Source organism: Gopherus evgoodei, chromosome 3, assembly GCF_007399415.2.
Source record: "Gopherus evgoodei ecotype Sinaloan lineage chromosome 3, rGopEvg1_v1.p, whole genome shotgun sequence".
NCBI lineage: Eukaryota > Metazoa > Chordata > Testudines > Testudinidae > Gopherus > Gopherus evgoodei.
The window spans coordinates 119,634,464-119,658,146 of NC_044324.1; the positions used below are offsets into that span (position 1 = coordinate 119,634,464).

The window sequence follows — 23,683 nt, forward strand, 5'->3', positions numbered from 1 at the left end:
TGCCCCCAGCCTCAGCCCCAGTTCGGGAATGGAGCCATGCCCAGCAGCTGATGATGGGAACGGGGAGAGCTGTGCATGTGGCCAGGAGCCGGGGACACGGCTAGGGGCCGAAATGGAGCAGAGCAGGGGATAGGAAGGGGCCGTGTGGTGCTCCTTTCCTGATCCCATTGGAGCTGGCCTGGGCCCTGCAGCACCTCCCCAATGGTTCTTCATGTCACCCTAAGGGAGCGCGTCCCACACTTTGGGGATCTCTGGCCCAACCTCTAATGCTGCAAGGTCCTATCTCATAACAAATATATTTTCTCTGCATTAGCAGTTGTATAGAAAAACTGGGAGAGAATTTCACCCATCCCCTTATCTGCCCAACCTGCTGGCTCTTTCGGTCATGACTAAGAAGGAAATGTGCCGCCTGCTCCATCACCAACAAATTTCCCTGAAGCACTTAGCTTCAGGACCCAGCCTGACCACTTGCTTGGCTTGATAGATCTTCGCACAAAATAGTTATACTGTGTATTAACATAATAAAGCTTAACGTCTCCTCCTTACCGCTCATAAAAACTATACCTAAAATGAGAACTAATTAAATCAAACTATTTTGGAAAATGTGCTATTTTTGGATTTTTTATGCCTGTACCTTAATGGATATGATTGTTTCCCCTGTTTAGGGTGTCTTACTGCATAGTATTGCTATAATATTTTGACATGTAATTCACAGAAAACATCCTTTTTTTGGACTATAACATTACAGTTAGACTAAAGTGGCTTAGAAAAGATTTTGGGGGTACTTTGGAACATATGTCCCCTCAAAAGATTGGATATTTTGAGTACTCAACTTCATCCGAAACAGGTAACTGACATCAAAAAATCAAAGCAGATTAATCAAGACATTTATTTAGACCTGTTTAGCACTTGTCTGCCTTTGTTGATGTTGTTTTTCACAGAGAGAGAATGAAAATGATAAATCTATTATTCTAGAACATGAATGCAGTTTAATGTGAAAGACAATTAGTTTCTCCGAGTGCTGAAATTAAAGACATTAGCAAAGACACTTGATACAGGGTTCAAATAATTGTCTGTGCATGGGTTTAAGTGGGTATGCAATTTTATTTGCCAAAGTATTTGAAAAAAAAATGTAGGTGTTGCATGTTAATGGGAAATATATATGCACACAGAATTCTCAAAAAAATTGTTTACATGTTTTGAATGCCAAACTTCAAAGGAACTGCACAAAAGCTATATATACACATGTTCTTAAAATTTGTAAGTGAGGTCCATATTTAATAGTTTATACTAATGACTGTAAATCAAATTTTCAGTGCAATGTATAGCTGTTAAGCTCTAACATACCAAGATCAGCAGGAAACGTGTGGCTGAATGACTGCGCACCAGTTCAGAAATGGGCCCTTAGTTAATACCACAGAAACAAGCTTACTACCAAGGACTCTAGAATTCAGGTAAGAACGATTCTTACAATGAATAAAACTGTCCTTTTTTAAGGAGCTACAAAATCCTATTGAGGCACATGGATGAATGCTCTAATCAGTATAATGCTTGTTTTCTTATGCAGCACAAAAGACTATTTTCACTCTTTTTCCCCTCCTAGATAGCATTATCTTTAAAACAAATCCTGCTACTTTAACTTTTCATTTTAGTCCATTTTAAAAGACTGATTAACAGTATTTAGGCAGTTATACTCAAAGCTTAACCTTTTCAATTTTAAAATCACTTTGTTTACCAATATTTAATATAGTCCCCTTAAAGAGTATAGTTAACATCGAAGTGATACAGTATGTTGTTCAAGAAGATCAGGAAAATGAGCTATGAGCTTTCATTCAAATTCTCCAGATACTCACTTTCTATATGCAATGCAAATCATCTATCAGTGTTATAAAGAAACCAGTTGCAACAGATTAGTTAAACTCCACATAAGTTTTTATGATTTGGTTAACTTTCAATTAAACTATGCTGGTGGACTATGCAACTGTGTTCAGTACAGAATTCTGCATACCAAAGGTGAAAGTACATCCCAAGATGATGGGGAGGAATCAGAATATTTTAAGATGCTCAATTGTACAATAAAAGTGAGCACTTGCATAGTTAAAAATTCCAGTGCATCTTGGCTATGTGTCGAAAGAGATTTTTAAATCGTATGCAGGTTCTGGCCAAATCTGAACTTCATGAATATTTATTTCTTTAAGACTTAGAACACTTACCAGACTTCTTAGGAGGATGTGTCTATAATATATGCAGTATTAAATAAAAACTCCAAAGTAATTACATGAGTTTGAAATCAATCAAATTGTGCCCTCTGGTAATTCCTGTATAATTCCTTTTGAAATCAAATGGAACCAGAAATGCCTTCAAAAGCAGAATCAGGCTCAATAACTAATTAAAATGGAACGCTTATGCCAAAATTCATATTTAGGCACCTAAATTAAAATGTCCTGACTTTTTTGAGGTTCTGAGTCCTCAAAACTCCAATTTATTTCCATGGGAATTCAATATCTCTGAAATTTACAGTATTGCCAATCCCAAGCATTCAAAAACCATAAACCATGACTGGCTAAAACAAATCATTAGACTTTAATAAATAACAAATTGGGATCTTTTTCAATTTCCCTCATGATGTTTAAACTTTCCAGGTTCATATTTTCCTGTTAATTTTGGCATTATTGAGGGCTAGAAACCTACTTTTGTTTTGTATTTTAAATGAAAGCTGAGATTCTCACATATTCAATTATTCCAGAAGCTTGAGCTACAGAAAAATTATCAAAAATCATGAGACTTGTAATAAAATCACAAGTGTTAGCAACAGTGAAATTAGGCCATTTTTATTCAGGTACCCAACTACGGACTTTGGGGCCTATCCTTTGGCACTAGATTTGAAAATGCTGACCTAAATTTTTATTTTTTTTAGGAAGCCACTATTTGGATAACCAAATAACCATAGTTGAGGAGGTAAGAAGTGGTAAATCAGCATGAGACAGGTTAAAAAAAAACTTTCAGTGGATACTAAAGCACTAGGAAGGGGGGAAAAAAAACAAACAAAACCAGATAATTAACTTAGTTTTACAACAACACTAAAAGCCTCTTCTTGCCTCTCTGACTTTCCTGTGCTGTCCTTCCTGCATCTAAGAATGAGTCATCAGAGCAGCCTGAGAAGTATCAGCAAGATCGCAGTTCTTGGTAAAGATGGACATTGGAGCTAAATGAAACCGTGGCAAGTGTCTTGCCTGGTCTACACTACGCGTTTATACCAAATTTAGCAGCGTTAAACCGATTTAACCCTGCACCCATCCACACAATGAAGCCCTTTATAGCAATATAAAGGGCTCTTAAAACCGATTTCTGTACTCCTCCCTGACGAGGGGAGTAGCGCTTAAATCGGTATTGCCATATCGGATTAGGGTTAGTGTGGCCGCAATTCAACGGTATTGGCCTCTGGGCGGTATCCCACAGAGCACCATTGTGACCTCTCTGGAAAGCCATCTGAACTTGGCTGCACTGGCCAGGTAGACAGGAAAAGCCCCGCGAACTTTTGAATTTCATTTCCTGTTTGGCCAGCGTGGAGAGCTCACCAGCACAGGTGACAACGCAGAGCTCATCAGCACAGGTAACAATGCAGTCTCCTGAGAATCGAAAAAGGGCTCCAGCATGCACTGCATGGGAGGTACTGGATCTGATCGCTGTATGGGGAGAGGATTCCATGCTAACAGAACTCTGTTCCAAAAGACGAAATGAAAAAACATTTGAAAAAATGTCCAAGGCCATGATGCAGAGAGGCCACACCAGGGACTCAGTACAGTGCCATGTGAAAGTTAAGGAGCTCAGACAAGCCTACCAGAAAACCAAAGAAGGAAACGGAAGGTCCGGGGCAGGGCTGAAAACATGCCAGTTCTACGCTGAGCTGCATGCAATTCTAGGAGGGTCCGCCACCACTACCCCACCCCTGTCGGTGGATTCTGAGCTGGGGGTAGTAATCTCAGCCATGGCTGAGGATTCTGCGGACGGGGAAGATGAGGAGGAGGAAGAGGAGGATGAGCTTGCAGAGAGCACACAGCACTCCGTTCTCCCCAGTAGCCAGGAGCTCTTTCTCACCCTGATGGAATTACCCTCCCAGCCCTCCTAAGCCACTATCCCACACAATGAAGCCATGGAAGAGACCTCTGGTGAATGTACCTTTGTAAATATAAAACATGGTTTAAAAGCAAGCGTTTTGTAATGATTAATTTGCCCTGAGGACTTGGGATGCATTAACGGCCAGTAAAGTTACTGGAAAAGTCTGTTAACATGTCTGGGGATGGAGCGAAAATCCTCCAGGGGCATCTCCATGAAACTCTCCTGGAGGTACTCCAAAAGCCTTTGCAGAAGGTTTCTGGGCAGGGCAGTCTTATTCCGTCCTCCATGGTAGGACACTTTGACCACGCCATGCATGTAGCAAGTAATCTGGTATCACTGCATGACAAAGCCTAGCTGCGTATGGTCCCAGTGTTTGCTGGCATTCAAGCAATATCCGTTCTTTATCTCACTGTGTTATCCTCAGGAGAGTGATATTTTCATGGTAACCTGGTTGAAATTCAGGAATTTAATTAAGGGGACAGAGATGGTTGGGCTGTTTGCCTGTGGCTTAAAAGAAATCCTTCCCTGCATTTAGCCAAGCAGCGGGAGTGGGGGGGGTGATTGGCGCTGAGCTTTTTTGCATTTGGCTAGCTGGGATCTTCCCTGCTACCAGCCACGTGGTGGGGGGAGGGTGGCTAGCAGCGATCTTCCATGATACCAGCCATGCGGTGGGGGGAGGGGTAAAGCAATCATCCCAGAGATTTGGATGGGGGAGGTTCTGGTGCTGCACGTTAATAGGAAAGCAGCAGCACTGAATGGGCTTTTCTTGCTATTTGGGAAAGGAGGGTGCTGGATATATGAAGGCTGCAGAAGCCGAAAGACAATGGCTTACCATGGCCACATGCAAGCCGAATTCTGAGGCCCGCACCTGCGTCTGTGATCTCTAACACCAAAGCTGCAGGCACTCGATATTAAGATGCAAAATGTGACCTTGTAGTGAGATCACAAGTGCTATGTAGGGTGAATAGTGTTGTTCACCAGGAAGAGTATAACCATTGTTCTGTAAAATGTATCTTTTTAAATACTTCTCTCCCTTTCTTCCCTCCCTCCTGCAGCTGCAAATTTTTCAAGTCTCCCTCCTCCATCCCAAAGGCTATCTCAGATAAGGCGGCAGAAAAAAAAGATGCGAGACGAAATGTTCTCAGAAATCATGGAAGTGACCTGCAATGAAAGAGTGGAAGGACGTGGTATCAAAGTACAGGAAAGATGCCAGTGACCGTGAGGACAGGAGGGACCAACGTGAGGATAGGAGGGACGAACGTGAGGAGAGACGCTTGAAATGAGAGGTGGCGGCAGGAAGATCTGAGGTGTCGGGATGCAACTCTGGGGCTGCTGCGTGATCAAACGGACATGCTTCGGCATCTGGTGGAGCTTCAGGAATGGCAGCAGGATCACAGAGTGCCGCTGCAGCCCCTGTATAACCACTCTCCCCCCTCACCATGTTCCTTAGCCTCCTCACTCACCAGACGACTAAGAACGCGTGGGGGGAGGCTCTGGGCACCCACCCATTCCACCCCAGTGGACAGCCCAACCAAAAGGCTGTCATTATTTTGAAATTTTTTTAGTGGCCTTTTCCTTCCCTCCTATCCTCCTCCCAAACCACACCCGGGCTACCTTGTCAGTTCTCGCCCTCTTTTTATAATTAATTAATAAAGAATACATTATTTTTAAACGAGAGTGATTTTATTTCCTTAGGAAGCAAGCGGTAATCGAAGGAGGGGGTGGCTTACAGGGAATGAGTCAATCAAGGGGGAGGGGGATTTCATCAAGGAGAACAAACAACAGTCACACCGTACCCTGGCCCGTGATGAAACTGGTTCTCTGATGCACACCACTTCCTGGTGCGCTCTTCTAATCATCCTGGTGTCTGCTGTGTGTAATCAGTGGCCAGGTGATTTGCCTCAGCCTCCCAGCCCACCATAAAGGTCTCCCCCTTACTCTCAAAGAGATTGTGGAGCACACAGCAAGCAGCAATAACAATGAGGACATTGGTTTGGCTGAGGTCTGAGCGAGTCAGTAATGTGCGCCAGCGCGCCTTTAAACGGCCAAATGCACATTCTACCACCACTCTGCACTTGCTCAGCCTGTAGTTGAATAACTCCTGACTACTGTCCAGGCTGCCTGTGTCTGGCTTCATGAGCTATGGCATCAAGGGGTAGGCTGGGTCCCCCAGGATAACTACAGGCATTTCAACATCCCCAACTGTTAATTTCTGGTCTGGGAAGTAATTCCCTTGCTGTAGCCGTTTAAACAGAGTAGTGTTCCTGAAGACGCGAGCATCATGAACTCTTCCCGGCCATCCCATGTGGATGTTGGTGAAAAGTCCCTTGTGATCCACCAGTGCTTGCAGCACCATGGAAAAGTACCCCTTTCGGTTTATGCACTGGATGCCCTGGTGCTCCGGTGCCAAGATAGGGATATGGGTTCCATCTATCGCCCCACCACAGTTAGGGAATCCCACTGCAGCAAAGCCATCCACTATGACCTGGACATTTCTCAGAGTCACAACCTTTCATAGCAAGTATCAGAGGGGTAGCCGTGTTAGTCTGGATCTGTAATAGCAGCAAAGAATCCTCTGGCACGTTATAGACTAACAGACGTTTTGGAACATGAGCTTTTGTGGGTGAATACCCACTTCGTCAGATGCATGTAGTGGAAATTTCCAGGGGCAGGTATATATATGCAGGCAAGCTAGAGATAATGAGGTTAGTTCAATCAGGGAGGATGAGGCCCTGTTCTAGCAGTTGAGGTGTGAAAACCAAGGGAGGAGAAACTGGTTTTGTAGTTGGCAAGCCATTCACAGTCTTTGTTTAATCCTGAGCTGATGGTATCAAATTTGCAGATGAACTGAAGCTCAGCAGTTTCTCTTTGAAGTCTGGTCCTGAAGTTTTTTTGCTGCAGGATGGCCACCTTAAGGTCTGCTATAGCGTGGCCAGGGAGGCTGAAGTGTTCTCCTACAGGTTTTTGTATATTGCCATTCCTAATATCTGATTTGTGTCCGTTTATCCTTTTCCGTAGCGACTGTCCAGTTTGGCCGATGTACATAGCAGAGGGGCATTGCTGGCATATGATGGCGTATATTACATTGGTGGACGTGCAGGTGAATGAACTGGTGATGGTATGGCTGATCTGGTTAGGTCCTGTGATGGTGTCGCTGGTGTAGATATGTGGGCAGAGTTCGCATCAAGATTTGTTGCATGGATTGGTTTCTGAGCTAGAGTTAATATGGTGCGGTGTGCAGTTACTGGTGAGAATATGTTTCAGGTTGGCAGGCTGCCTGTGGGCGAGGACTGTGAAAGTGTGGGATCATTGTCCAGGATGGGTTGTAGATCCCTGATGATGCGTTGGAGAGGTTTTAGCTGGGGACTGTATGTGATGGCCAGTGGAGTCCTGTTGGTTTCTTTCTTGGGTTTGTCTTGCAGTAGGAGGCTTCTGGGTACACATCTGGCTCTGTTGATCTGTTTCCTTATTTCCTCGTGCGGGTATTGTAGTTTTGAGAATGCTTGGTGGAGATTTTGTAGGTGTTGGGCTCTGTCTGAGGGGTTAGAGCAGATGCGGTTATACCTCAGTGCTTGGCTGTAGACAATGGATCGTGTGATGTGCCCGGGATGGAAGCTGGAGGCATGAAGGTAGGCATAGCTGTCGGTAGGTTTTCGGTATAGGGTGGTGGTAATGTGACCATCACTTATTTGCACCGTGGTGTCTAGGAAGTGGACCTCCCGTGTAGATCGGTCCAGGCTGAGGTTGATGGTGGGATGGAAGCTGTTGAAATCGTGGTGGAATTTTTCCAGAGTCTCCTTCCCATGGGTCCAGATATGAAGATGTCATCAATGTAGCGTAGGTAGAGAAGGGGCGTGAGTGGACGAGAGCTGAGGAAGCGTTGTTCCAGGTGGGCCATAAAAATATTGGCATATTGTGGGGCCATGCGGGTGCCCATAGCGGTACCACTGATCTGGAGATATATATTGTCATCAAATTTGAAATAGTTGTGTATGAGGATAAAGGCACAGAGCTCAGCAGCCAGTTGTGCTGTGGCATCATCAGGGACATTGTTCCTGACAGCTTGTATTCCATCTTTTTGTGGGATGTTCGTGTAGAGAGCCTCTACATCCATGGTGGCTAGGATGGTGTTTTCTGGAAGGTCACCAATGCATTGTAGTTTCCTCAGGAAATCAGTGGTGTCAAGGAGATAGCTGGGAGTGCTAGTGGCATAGGGTCTGAATAGAGAGTCCACATATCCAGAGAGTCCTTCAGTGAGAGTGCCAATGCCTGAGATGATGGGGCGTCCAGGATTTCCGGGTTTGTGGATCTTGAGTAGTAGATAGAATAACCCTGGTTGGGGCTCTAAGGGTATGTTGATTTGTTCCGCTGTTAGTGTAGGGAGTGTCCTGAGTAGATGCTGCAGTTTTTTAGTGTATTCCTCAGTGGGATCTGAGGGAAGTAGCCTGTAGAATTTGGTGTTGGAGAGTTGTCTGGCGGCCTCCTTTTGGTAGTCAGACCTGTTCATGATGACAACAGCACCTCCTTTATCAGCCTCTTTGATGATAATGACTGAGTGGTTTCTGAGGCTGTGGATGGCATTGCATTCTGCACGACTTAGGTTATGAGGCAAGCGATGTTGTTTTTCCACAATTTCTGCCTGTGCATGTCGGCGGAAGCATTCAATGTAGAGGTCCAGACTGTCATTTCGACCCTCAGGAGGAGTCCATGTGGAGTTCTTCTTGTGCTATTGGTGGGAGGGTATCTGTGTATCAGTGCGCTGATCAGTGTTGTCCTGAAAGTATTCTTTGAGTTGGAGATGGCAAAAGTAGGCTTCCAGATCGCCGCAGAACTGTATCATGTTGGTGGGGGTGGCAGGGCAGAAAGAGAGTCCCCGAGATAGGACAGACTTCTCTTCTGGGCTGTGTGTGTAGTTGGATAGATTGACGATATTGCTGGGTGGGTTGGGGGTACCACGGTTGTGGCCCCATGAGGCAGGTAGGAGTTTAGACAGCTTACAGTCCTTTTTCCTTTGTAGAGAAGTGAAGTGAGTAATGTAAATCTCTTGTCTTATTTTAGTGAAGTCCGTTTGTATGGAAGTTTGGTTATTAATGAGAGTCTCCAGGTTGGAGAGCTCTTTTTTGATGTTTTCCTGTTTGCTGTATAGGATGCTGATCAGGTGGTTCCTCAGTTTCTTTGATAGAGTATGGCATAATCTCTCGCTGTGGTCTGTGTAGTATGTGTAGTATGTAGATAGCAGTGGATTTTTCACCTTTAGTCCATTTGGTATGATGTCCATCCGTTTGCATTTGGAAAGGAAGATGATATCTGTCTGTATTGTATGATATCTGTCTGGACAATCGCTACGGAAAAGGATAAACGGACACAAATCAGATATTAGGAATGGCAACATACAAAAATCTGTAGGAGAACACTTCAACCTCCCTGGCCACGCTATAGCAGACCTTAATGTGGCCATCCTGCAGCAAAAAAACTTCAGGACCAGACTTCAAAGAGAAACTGATGAGCTTCAGTTCATCTGCAAATTTGACAACATAAGCTCAGGATTAAACAAAGACTGTGAAGGGCTTGCCAACTACAAAACCAGTTTCTCCTCCCTTGGTTTTCACACCTCAACTGCTAGAACAGGGCCTCATCCTTCCTGATTGAACTAACTTCATTATCTCTAGCTTGCCTGCATATATATACCTGCCCCTGGAAATTTCCACTACATGCATCTGACGAAGTGGGTATTCACCAACGAAAGCTCATGCTCCAAAATGTCTATTAGTCTATAAGGTGCCACAGGATTCTTTGCAACCTTTCGTAGCAGCAGCTTAATGATTGCTTTAGCTATTTGCATCACAGCAGTCCCCACAGTAGATTTGCCCACTCCAAACTGATTCCCGACTGACCAGTAGCTGTCTGGCATTGCAAGCTTCCAGAGGGCTATCGCCACTCGCTTCTCAACTATGAGGGCTGCTCTCATCTTGCTATTCTGGTGTTTCAGGGCAGGGAAAAGCAAGTCACAAAGTTCCAAGAAAGTGCCCTTACGCATGCGAATGTTTCGCAGCCACTGGGAATCGTCCCATATCTGCAACACTATGTGGGCCCACCAGTCTGTGCTTGTTTCCCGGGCCCAAAATCGGCGTTCAATGGCTAGACCCTGCCCCATTACCAGCATGATCTCCAAAGCACAGGGGCCCGCGGTTTGAGAGAATTTTGTGTCCATGTCCTCATCACTCTCGTCGCTGCGCTGCCGTAGCCACCTCCTCCTCGACTGGTTTTGCAGGTCCTGATTCAGCATTGACTGCACAAGAATGCGCAAGGTGTTTACAACGTCCATGATTGCTGTCTTGAGCTGAGCAGGGTCCATGCTTGCCGTGCTATGGCATCTGCACAGTTCACCCAGGGAAAAATGTGCAAAATGGTTGTCTGCTACTTGCACGGAGGGAGGGGTGAGGTTGTACCCAGAATTACCCACGACAATGTTTTTTGCCCCATCAGGCACTGGGATCTCAACTCAGAATTCCAATGGGCGGGGGAGACTGTGGGAACTAGGGGATAGCTAGGGGATAGCTACCCACAGTGCAACGCTCTGGAAATCGACACTAGCCTCGGTCATGGATGCACACTGCCAAATTAATGTGCTTAGTGTGGCCGCGTGCACTCGACTTTATACAATTTGTTTTTAAAAAACGGTTTCTGTGAAATTGGAATAATCCCGTAGTGTAGACATACTCTCTGTTTAAAACTCATCTTATTTAATAATTTACCTATGATAAGTAACCACTGCCATTTTCCTTTCAAGCATCTGTCTCTCTACATAAGGTGGTGATAATATAGTCTGTTTTAATCTGAAGATTAAGGCTTTTGAAACAGAACCACTGAATTTTGCACCCATACTTGTGTAAATACAGCTAAATAGGCCCATAACTTCCAAAGACTTATATGCGTGCTTAATTGTAAGCACTGTGAGTAGTGCTAATGGGAACTAGGATTAGTGCAAGATGAATTTAAGTACGTACTCTTGTGTACCATGTCCAAGATGTATACAGAACTGCACAGGGAGGTCCTGAAACTACAAGGAAGACTGTGCAGAGTTCCAAGGAGGGTAGTGAGGCTCTGTGTGGATTCAGAGGTCTGCGCATGCAGTTCTCAATGCAGGATTGGAGCCTCAGAGTTGTCATTCAAATAAACAATTGGTGCAATGGGTTCTTCTATTTCCAACCACCCAGACAATCATGTATGGCAAATGCAACTGACAATGTCAGAAGTACTCTACAGAGCATACTCGGGAGTCTCCCTGCCATTATTCCATAGGGATGGCATCTGAAAGGCTATATAACTGACCCAGTCAGAGAGGGCATTGATGGGGAAACTAATGTCTACAACTTCCAGCATTACTACACTTCTTAGACCTATACTTTTTGATACAGTCTCTCTCAGATTGGCTGACAATGCAGTGGTGGCTCCGTGACAGGAGCTTCCTGGACTTAGTCAGAGAAGAGCCAGGGGAGTTGAGGTTGGGAGTGTGGAAAGAGTTCACAGCAGCTCTAACACACTCTGGCTATCCATCTGGACAAAACAATAACCACCACCTTTTCATAGACACAAATGTCTGAACCAGAGAGAATACAGCTTTTCATAGCTGACTTCAAATGTGAAGCTGATGTTGGTCATCTATGTTTTATTTCCATAAAGTTTATAGGAAAACCCTTAATCAAGTAAATTGCAGTAATCCAATGACACAGTGAGCAGGAAAGATGGATGAGGAGAGAGGATGGGAAAGATGCCATATGAGGTCAAAAGGGCTGTGGGAGACTGGAGAGAAGGCTGGAAGGAAGGACTTCCAGTGGATCTGTGGGTCACAACCATCATGGGCCAACAGCTAAGCTCAGGTCAGGGAAAGCCTTACGGTGCTGGGGAGACACTGAGGGCCACTGCAACAGACAGCAGGTTTTCTAAGGAAAGGGACTGGTAGCATATATGCAGGTATTCACTGTTAGTTCCAACAACAGGTAATCCCTCATTTGTCAAAGCACTTACACACATTGAAATGTTCTGCTGAATCTGGGGTCTATGGGCCTGATCCAAAACCCACTGAAGTCCATAGAAAGATTCCTGTTGACTTCATTGGGCTCTGGATCAGAGTAAATGAGGAAGTAGATTTATAGGCAGTTCAGAATATTGGCAAGTATGTATGGTAACTGAAAAAGGGGAGATGTCAGCAAAGGCTATCACCTAACAATATTTTTTAAATGGTAACACTTCCCAGATTCATCAATCTTGATAGATAAATAAATGTAAAATATTTTTAACAAAGTTAGGAAACCAGCCGGAGTTTGAAGCACTGCAGTGGCTCAGGTTCTACAAAAAAACTGGGAACTATTTCCATAGGGCAAAAGGTTACTTTTTTTGTTATTACTCCTTAGCTGTGCGGTCACACTGCCAATAGTTGAAATTGATTTTTTTTTTGTTAGTGATACTGATCAAGTACATTTCATTCAGAAGGCATACAAATTAACCTCACTTAAAAAGCTCACAAAATTTAGCTGCAAAACAGATTTTTTCTTGCTATACATTGTTTTATGTATTTAAAACTTCCATATAGCTAGGCTTCAAGAAAGCATCCATCTCTTTGTGATTTAACGTTAGAGACATTACAATAAATCACCGACAGTCTGTACGTCTTCTGAGGCCAGCAAAAGTGTTAGGGGTCCTAGTTTGGCTTCCTGAACTAAGGTGGAATAATGGTGGCTTTTGTTTCAGATTGTAAGGCCACTGCTAGAAAAGAAACTGTGGGCTTTGTTTTGTGCAAACCACTGAAAAACACTGCCAAAAGCAGAAAAGAGACAAAGAACTGCTGTTATAGGGAGGATGTATCTAATCACAGAGTCAGTGACCTTATCAATCCATGCCATTCCTCTGTGATTCATCAAAACTGAACTCTTGAACAACCCTTTTAACAGTCCCCAGGTATTTGCCCTTTAAAGAGTTAGCTGCTATGTAAATAGCCTTGCTGACTCCTCCCCCTGTAGGACTGTAGATGTCAGGAAGAATCACAGCAGAGTGCAACTTTTAATAGTGTCAGGGGTACAACCACCAGAGCAGGAAGCTGACACCTCTAGGGCTAGTGAGAAGGCAGCGGGGGCAGGGGGGAGGCCTGAGAAGGGGGTAACTGGAGAAGGTGGAAAGACGAGAGCAATTTATCTCCTTTGAATGCCTCCTCAAATTCATTGCTCCTAACTAACTAGCAACATATCACATCATAATCTCCACTCAAGCATCCCTACTGCCAATCAAGTGCCTGACTTTATTTTAGTCAACAAATGAATGTAGCGTAACTAAAATGCTTGCAGCCTAAAATTTCCACACACACATCAGTCACATTATAAAAGGCTTTCCTAAGCACTTCTTTCTCTCTTCTCCTGTTTGATCACCCCACTAATATTAATGTGGTGCTGATCATTCCTCATGTTTCTATATAAATTAGATTGTAAAATCCATGGGGGTTTTATTTGTCTGTCCTGAGACTGCCATGGTATCTGAGCAAGTTACTAAAATCTGTTGGCCTGAATTTCAAAATTGAGTTACCGGAACGCTAGTTGAAGTCAGTAGGAGCTGCTGATACCCAGCACTTCTGAAAATTCAGTCCCCGTAAATTCTACAAGAAATCTAAACAAAGTTCTGTCTTTGGTTCTCTTTCCCAACCACCATTCCAACATAGGTAGAGGTTGATCATTATGTGTGTGTTGCTGTTCTATATACTACCATAAATATCTTTGACAGTATGCAAATAAAGCGTCTTCCCTACAAGCACACTAAAAGTGCCTACAAGTCTATATGAAACTAGAAACTTCACTTCACAGTCAATTTATTTGTGTGTGTAATCACAGTAAGCAAATTTTTATCACCCTTAACTTCACTATTTCTTAATGAAACATTTTCTAATGTAGTATCTTAGTAAAGCCTATGTTTCTTTTTGGAGACTTATGAACAACCAGATTTGCACATTTAAAGTAAGACATCAAAAAAAAAAACCATCTTAGGCAAAACATTCAAACTTGTAAAGCATTTTTCTTGCTCCTACATAGTATTCTAAAAAAAAAAAATTCCACTCGGCTCCACCCAAAAGTTTCAACAACGACAAAAATCACCTTTAGGCTCTCTGAAAACAAGCATGAGAAATTTCAGACCAAACTTTGGAAAGTTAGAAGAACTTAAAATAGGGAGGAAAATTGCATAACTATCTTATCTACAAAGTTAGGTTGACATAAGCTGCCTTGTGTCAACGTGGCTGTGCATGTCTACACTTAAATTTATCTCCCACCAATGAAAGCTCTCCATTATGCCAACATAGTTACACCATCTCCTTGATCATTGTTGAGCCATGGTCTATGTACTGAGGTCAGTGCAGTATGAATGTAAACACTGTGTTTCTTATATCAACCCTAAAGCCATGTCTACATTACAGTTTTGTTGACCTTAGGCAGCTTACATCAACCTAACAATGGGGGTGTACACACTGCAATGCTCCTCCTGCCACTTTAACTCACCTGCTATGCTGACATTAAACCGCCTCGGTGAAAGGAGTAGAGCTTAGGGCAACAAAGTTAGAGCAACGCAGTATCATTGTAAACACTGTATTGCTTACATCACCCTAAGTGGCCTCCAGGAGGTATCCCACAATGCCCACCATGACCACTTTGGTCACCATTTTGAACTCCAGGTACACAGGTGAACGCCTCTCCGCTGTTAAAGCCCCAGGAAGTTTTGAACTTGCTCTTCCTATTTGCTCGGTGTGGAGAGCTCACATAGCAACTGCCCAGCTGAGTAGGCCAGTTCCATGCAGCAAAAGTGCTCCTGCCTGGAGTACATGGGAGACTGTGGATCTCCTAGGTCTGTGGGGAAAGGAGGTTGTGCAGGCACAGGTCCAGTTCAGCTGCAGGAATTTGCTTGGGGCATGGAGGGGAAGGGCTATGATAGAGACATGCAGTGGTGCTGGGTAAAATTCAGAGCTGTGGCAAGTATAGCAGAAGGCGAGGGAGGCAAATACCTCTGGTGTGCAGCCACAGACCTGCCACTTATAACAAGGAGTAGTCTGGGGTCAGGGTGGTGGTGAATAGCCCCCACATGCCCTTCCCCATTGAGCTCCTCTCACAGCCTAGTGTTCATAACGCACAGCATGATACTGAAGAGCAGTGCAGGACCCATGCTTTCTGACACAGATAGCTGGCTCACTGGTTACCAGGGCAGTTGAAAAGCAGCTGGGAAACCTAGTAGGATGCCCATGGAACCGTCATCATGTGATGCTGAACCTACCCCCATGAGGCATTGCAAATCCTTCTCAAAGCACCCTGCGGCCAGTTGCACAGTGGGATAGCTACCCACAGTGCACTGCTCTTTGTGTCAATGCAAGAGCTGCTTCTGTGGATGTGCTCCGCTGACATAGGGGCATAACATGGACATGAAACAGCAGTTTAATTACAGCAGTAACTTAAGTCACCTTAACTTTGTAGTGTAGACATAGCCAAACAGTGCTCCAGCTGCTGTCCCAGAATGCCTGACACTGAAAGCTCTAATAACAATTGTGAACTCCACTGCCCAGGGGACACAAACACCTGACTCACCCCCTTTGAAGCCCTGCGAATTTTTAAAAAAGCTTTTCCTGATTGCCCAGTTTGGCAAGCACATCCAGCACCTCTCCATAGTTGTGTGCAACTGCCCTGCTGACCCTGCTGGCTACATGCGCGAGATGCACTCCTGCCTGGAATAGACAAGAGATATTGGAGCTCCTGGGCCTGTGGGAAGAAGAGGATGTGCAAGCACAGCTACGAACCAGCCATAGAAACATGAACATCTATAAGCAGATTGCACAGGGGATGCAGGTGGTGGTGTATGACAAGGATCAGCAGCAACGCACCGTAAAAACAAAGGAACTATAGCAGGCATATTAGAAGGCCAGGGAGGCCAACAATTGATCCAGTGCTGAGCTGCAGACCTGCTGCTTTTACAAGGAGCTGCATGCCATACTTGGCAGACTCCACCACCACTCTGTGCATCACTGTGGATACCTCTAAGGAGCCCAAGTCACAGGACCGTGTTGTGAACAGTGAGGAAGAGGAGGAGGATGGGGGACATGCGACTGAGGGGAAATGTGTCCAGTAATGCTGCATGACCTGTTTGAGACTTCACTGCAGTCCTGTCCGTCCTAACAGTCAAGCACATGTGAGCCTAATGCAAGGGAAGGAACCTCAGGTGAAGTGTGCACATTTATTTTCCATTACAGTGATGATGCCTCCAACTTATCAGGACACAACTATCAACTTTTTATTAAATTTACTCCTACTAGAAGATGTAGCAGTACAACGAAGAGAGGCAGAGTTTATCTGCTTTTCATTCCCCTGTACAGTTCCACGGGGGGTGAGGAGGAGGCAGGCAAAACAATTTGTTTATGTACACAGGTATGTCCCTTGAATCTTCCTGAGAGATCCTGATGAAACTTTCATGGAGGAACTCTGCAATCCACTCCTGAATAGTTGTAGGGATAACAGCCTTATTTCTTTCTCCATGATTTTGTTACAGAATAAAATGATATTCTTTGGAACGTAATTCACCTTTATTATTTCACTAAATATGTGGTGTGGGCTCAACCCATTACCTGTTACTGCACGTCACACAACTAATAGGGTAATTCACAAACAAAATTAATTGGTGCATTGACAATGCTGTATTTCTACATGTACATTAATCACCACATGATTCCTACCAGGTCACAAAAGAGCAGGACCAGATAGAGCACACCACAACAACATACACACTACTCTAGTTCACTGATAAAATTATCTTTCAAAGGCTCCCTGAGCCATATAGTTCTGTGTTGAGCTCTTCTAATAGGCTTTGTATCTGGATATCCAAATTCAGCATACTACCTCCGCTCTCCACTCCACTGGAAACTTTTGCATCACATATATTATGCAGGACACATCAGGCAGTTGTGAGTAAACAGCACCAGCAACCCTTCAAACAACCAAAAGCACATTCAACTGTCATTCTGCATCTGCTGAGCTGGTAGTGCAATCGTTCCTTGGTGCTGTCAAGGTGGCTTGTGTATGGCTTCATAAGCCAGGGGAGCAATGGGTAGGCTGGGTCCTACAGGTTCACTATTGGCATTTCAACATTCTCAATGGTAATATGCCATTTGGAAAATAAAGTCCCTCCTTGCAGCTTTCTGAACAGTCTTGTGCTCTTAAAAAATGTGAGCGTCATGCACCCTTCCTGACTACCTCACACTGATGTCACTGAAGCATCCTGGTGATCCACCAATAATTGCATAACCATAGAAAAGCAGCCCTTTCTATTGATGTACTCTGTAGCAAGGTGGTCTGGTGCCAGAATTGGGATATGCATGCTGTCCATTGCTCCTCTGCAGTTTGGAAACCCTGCTGTTGAAAATTCATCCATTATGTCCTGCACGCTGCCAAGATTCACAGTAGCAAGAGATTATTTGCCACACAACAGCCTCTGCGGTGGATGTCCCAACTCCAAATAGATTTCTGACTGATCGGTAGCAATCTGGCATTGCAGGTTTCCACAGGGTGATCGACACTCACTTCTCCGCTGTCAGTGCAGCTCTCATTCTGGGCCACAGCGAGCTCAGTGCACAGATCCAGGAACATGGCCTTGTGCCTCCAAAAGTTCTGCAGCCACTGCTCATCATCCAAAACCTGCATCACAATGCAATTCCACCAATCAGTGCTTGTTTCTTGGTCCCAGAAGCAGCACTTCACCATCTGCAGTTGCTCCGTGAATGCCACTAACAACCTAGAATTGGTTCTCACTATATCTCACAGCAATCTGTCCTCCAAGGAATCATCATGTTCCCCACTTATTCGGTTCTTACAGCTCTGCAAATACTCCATGATCACTTGCCCTGTGTCTGCAACACTCATGACAATAGGGCAGAGCTGTGTAGACTCCATGCTTCTGTGAGAGATGGTGGACAGTGACAAGTCCTGTATGGGTTTGTGGGACTTTGAAATTTTTTTTAAAAGGCACAAAAATTATGGGATACATTTAACATTATGGGATGGAGATAGTTGCAAACTGGGAAGTTGACCCCATGCTCCCAGTCACCCCTGCATGGACTCATTTCAACCCCATCATGCATTGCTAAAATTTCCCAAACGACTGCGCATTGGACAGTGGTAAGTTGTACAGTTGGATCCCGACCCACAGTGCACTGCACTTTGCATTAATACAAGCACTCCTGCCTAATACACACACTGCCGACAAAGAGCCAAGTATGCATTCACACAAGCAATACACTAACTGCGGCTGCTATATGCTGACATAACTTGAGTAAATGAAAGTTTGTAATGTAGACATGGCTTAAGAAGATTGGCCACAGAAAGAGGACTAGATGAGACATGACACTCTAGTTGTGGGGAAGACGTCTGAGCAAACTGCCACTCATGGAAGGACTTGATACACTGGAAGATTGTTCATCATATTTTGATATTTTAATTGAAGAGTCTACCTATGATTACCATAGTGCTAGCCTAGCCATGATTTTACCTATTTATTATTTATTGTGATTTTTTTCTCTCTTATTTTTAATCCTGTGCATAATACCTTGTTAGATAACTGGAATTCATGGCAGAGACTTTGGTTGGGGACAGGCACAGTACACATTTCCAAGGGAAGGAACCTGATCTCCAGTCTCAATGATGCCAAGTCAGGCATGCAGTATGAGCCTAGGCCAGGGGTAAGCAAACTACACCCTTTGGGCTGGTTCTGGCCTATCAGTCGTTTTTATCTGGCCCTCAAGCTCCCATCGGGGAGTGGGGTCGGGAGCTTGCCCTGCTCCACCCGGAGTTCCTCAGCCCCCGACTCACAATTCTCCCAGTCTCCTACGGCCCCATCCTAAAGAGCCTCGAAACCGCCCAGGGACCACACCTGTCTCAGCGAGGGTGCCTCCACACATAGTGATGCCTGATACAGCTGCTTTGATGTCACTGCTGGCAGGGTCCCTAGGAGTCCCCGGTACTGCCCCTGTACAGCCACACACATCCCTGTGCCACACCCCATGAGCCCCCCCTTCTCGGTAACATCCCTTATAGAGCTCCCCCCATGCTACACCCCTTAGAGTCCCCCTCCCCCACCAGGCATTCATGACCCGCCATACAATTTCCATACCCAGATGTGACCCTCGGGCCAAAAAGTTTGCCCATCCCTGGCCTAGGCAGTTGTTCAGAAGAGTAAGTGAACTCTAGAGGCACACTCCCAAAAATCTAGGAAGACAATTGCAGTAGGGAACAATGGGCATTAGGTGAGCCATAAAGCTTAAGGAATGCTAGTGATTGGTTTCACAAAGTGAGCTAATGTTTATTTTTCCCAGTATTTTCTGCACTTTATTATCTGGCGAATACTTGATCATTTAGCTATGTAACAGTCAGACCGCTGGTGCTAAGTTTGTAGACAATATTTACAATCCTTTTGTTCACATATTAGAAACCTGATCCTCAATACCTTGTGCACCAAAAATTCCCCATCTGCTTCTGCTGAACATCGGTTGTGCCAGGAATAGACGTTTGTGCCCATGTAGGAAAAAATAATTGGATTGTTCAGAACGTCGACCTTTTCAGGAATTAGCATGTGAGGGTGCCCGCCACCATTTTCTTCCAAAAATTCTGAAATATGTCAATCTTAAATTTATTCTCTGAAGAAAATTACATGAGAACTCATAACTTATTGCAAGTAGGTATACACTGAATTAAAAACATTGCCAGGAAAGAAGCATGTAAGTTACGCAGTCCCAAAATGGCACCAACTTCCTGGTGACAATTTATACCAGTTCTATATATCCTTTTAACTGTGCTGTTCAAGTAAAAAATGGATAATTCAGTTGTTTCTGCAATACAGAACATTTTGCTACAGGAAACAGACATGGCCATGCTGTGTACTTTACAGAGTGTTAGTTGTTGGGAGTGAGAAGGAAATGTGTTTTGACAGAAAAAAATATTCTGCCAAAAAATTATTTCCCAATTTTAATAGTAACTTTAACTTATTGTTCCATGCCATTATCCCCTTAAATTATTAAGTGTATGTAAACAAAATTAATGGATTCCATTTCAAGTTTAAAGGACCATTTGACAATGTGTAAGCATGTCAGAAAAAGCACAGAAACTGCAGAGACTTGCCATGTCATTTAGTATATCCCTGCACTGGTTAATACAAGATTATCCCGCTGTATTTTTGTTAGTGCTTTGTCCACTCTATTTTTAAACATCCCAGATGATGTGGCTTCTGTGTGTTCCTTTGGAAGCTTATAAATAGCCCAACAGATCTTGCCCCTAGGAAGAATTTTCTCATATTTTGCTAAATTTGGCATTGGCCAGGGTGAGGGATATAAGTGAAGCCAAACATATTAGTTCATACTTCTGACATCCAAACAGAAAAACTGTTTCTGGCCATTGTTGCTATCTTTTGGCTAGCAAAAAAATGGGGTCTTTTTCTACCAAAGGACTTAGACACGGTAGATCACTCTATGCTGGACTCCTACTATCCACTACTAAGGGCTGACCACAAAGGCATGTACAACTTTTAGCTGATCCAAAATACAACAGCTGAGTTCCCAAATGGGATGGATCATTGAGAGTACAGCTCACCTGTAGAGTTTTCACTACAGTGGCTCCCTCATCCAGTTTTGGATCTGGTTTAAGGTCCCAGAGCTCTCCTTTTGTAACCACTCAATGGACTTAAGCTGACTACCTCAGGGACTGTCACTTTCTTTTTGCACCCCACTGTGAATATTATAATTACTTGCACTTTTTCAGCTAACTGAGCCCTGGGTAAACTGTCAGGCATCAAATACCTAGCATTTTCAGCAACAGGCCTACAGCTGTGGAATTCCCTAACACAAGAGATCAGGATGAGTTTGTGGCTTGTGTCTTTGCAAGCACAACACAAGATACACCTCTTTGTCGAGGCCTTCCCTAAAAAAAAAAGAACCTACAAATGGCCAGTGATTTTTTTCTTCCCTTTAGGAATCTTTGTCTTAGAATGACCCAAAGGTCTACCACCTAACAGGAGTAGAAAAGAAGGTTCATAATTGGATATGGTTAGGAGAGAACGTGAACCATAGTTAGCCAAAAGCATAAAAACAAAAGCAATTATTTAAGTATAGCAGAAGCAGAAAGCCTATATGAGAATCAATGGATCTACCTGATCACTAGGCAACCCAAGGCACAATTGAGGAAGGGCAGAACATTGCGAAAAAGCTAAATTATTTCTCAGCATCACTCATAATCGGAGATGATGTTGGGGAGATCTGACTTAACCATGAGATGCTGGCCTATTCCAGTGCCTAATTTCCTGCTGAAAGAAGAGTCTGGAGCCCAGTTTAGTGAAATAGCAAAAATTCACTCTTTCTCACCAAATAAATGACTGGAGGGAAGTTGCATAGGCAGATGACTCCAGGAGATCCACTTAGGCTTCTTAGCTTTATCTTCTGTCTTATCCATTTTGAGAGCCTGGCTGTCTGCTTTTGTAGTATAAGCCAAACTAAGTCCATGTGTTGCCTAGAAATATTATACAATACAACTGACAGCAAAAACCCTTTGAACAAATTCATCTCAACTACCATAAGACAGGAAATTCTACTATAGCCATGTCCTTTTACATTTTCTGTGTTCTCCACCTTCAAGTGACCAGTTCAATTCTTTGAAAAGCCAAAACCAGTTGTTCACACAATTATTATAAAATAATGAATGAGCACATTGAATGTAGAGAAAATGCACTCCTTTTAGAATGTCTAACTGCAATAATCTAACCTCTAAATAGGTTTCTGTGGCAAAATGTTGTCCAGATGAGCTGTATTTAAACTTTTACTTTGTTCTGCAGGTGAAAAGGCTAGAAGTAGATGTTAAATGTAACCAATGAACAAAGATCAAGATATACAGTACTCCCAATCTTGGTTTAACCACAATTGTAAGATTTGCGTAACAAACACAAGTAATTTATCCCAGAGTAAACTGCTCTGTCCTATTATCATTTAGTTTTTATGTAGTGGAAGGCTTTTTGTTGGCTGAAGAAATAAACATCCTGGGAGAATTTATTTGTCTAACATACACTATAATTGCAGTACATATTATATCAGATTTGTTTTCTATTATATTGTGACTCACAATATTTCCTCTGATGGAACGCAATAGTATGAACAAATCCTCTTCTAAAATTACTTAAGAAGAATACAGCAGCAACACTAATGGATGCAAATCTTGGCTCTCCTTACTTAAGAGTACACGAGGTTTTCTCGCTTTGTGTTTGTTCTGAAGAGTACACTGTTGGAGAGCTTGAAAAGCTTGTTTCAGAATGTAATTTCCTTGGCAGAAATTCAAAAGTGCTCAATTAGTGAACAGTTAATCCCAAATAGTTTTCCCTTTACCTTGGCCCACAGCCACACATTTCCATTGTTGAAAATGTGTTTGTGAAAGAAACATTCAATATTCTAAGCTTTGAGTGCACAGTGCATTTATATGTAAAGTATCTGAAGATCCGAACTGATTAATAACAAATTCAGTTTATATTGTGGTAGAATAGCACATCAACTACAATTACAGAATTATGAGGCCAAGAACTTTATTTGAAGTATTTTAATTAGTCTATAATTTTTTAGTCTAAAATTTATTGTAATTATTGAATTTCAATGTTTAGCTATAGTAACTGATTCCTTATCTAACAAGAAGACTGCAGAATGTTTTTTCAAATTCTCCATGACTTCATTCCTTATTTCAGTCTTATGTAGCCTTAATTTTTCTATGCCATGCAAATAGTCTTACATTGAAAGAGCATTATGGTTGGGCTCATGAAAAGTGCTACAGAAGAGCTAAGTACTGTTGTTATTATTATTATTGTACAGTTAAGCACTTAAGTCAGGAAATGACAAAACGAAAGTTGTGAATGCATAACCTTAACTCTGCCCACTTGTGTGACTGCACTAAGCTACAATCTTTAATATACGTCACACATTGTATTATTAGATAAATGGTATGGCACACTATTTTCCATAATCATAGATCCAGAAAAACATATAGAAAGAAAGAGCTTTAGTCTTCAGCACTTTAAAACTCAGATGCCTTTCAATAAATTTCAAATAGTGAATGAAAATTCCATAATTTGGAACTAATTAACTAGACATCTCACATCCATGTAGCCCTTATGTCTGCCACATCCTGCTGGGGAAGGCACAAAGACTTTCTTCCCCAGCTGTGAAACCTTCAAGGCAGTGGTTCTCAACCAGGGGTATGCATACCCCAGGGGGGTATGCAGAGGTCTTCTGGGGGTACGTCACTTCATCTAGATATTTGCCTAGTTTTACAACAGGCTACATAAAAAGCACTAGCAAAATCATTACCAACTAAAATTTCATACAGACAATGACTTTTTATATTATATTACATGGTAACGTAAAGTGCAAATATGTCCAGTATTACACATGTGTTTTAGTCATTTACTGATGCATGCATGCATGTTAATGATGTTGCAATTATGATGTGCATGCACTTGCGATGTAAAAATG

The 23,683-nt window shown here is 43.2% G+C and overlaps 1 protein-coding gene across 1 annotated transcript in view; it reads right to left on the reverse strand.

Moving 5' to 3' along the window:
• PLAGL1 (PLAG1 like zinc finger 1) overlaps positions 1-23,683 on the reverse strand; it is an 89,597-nt gene that overhangs the window by 14,556 nt on the left and 51,358 nt on the right. The gene's annotated exons all lie outside the window — the stretch shown is intronic.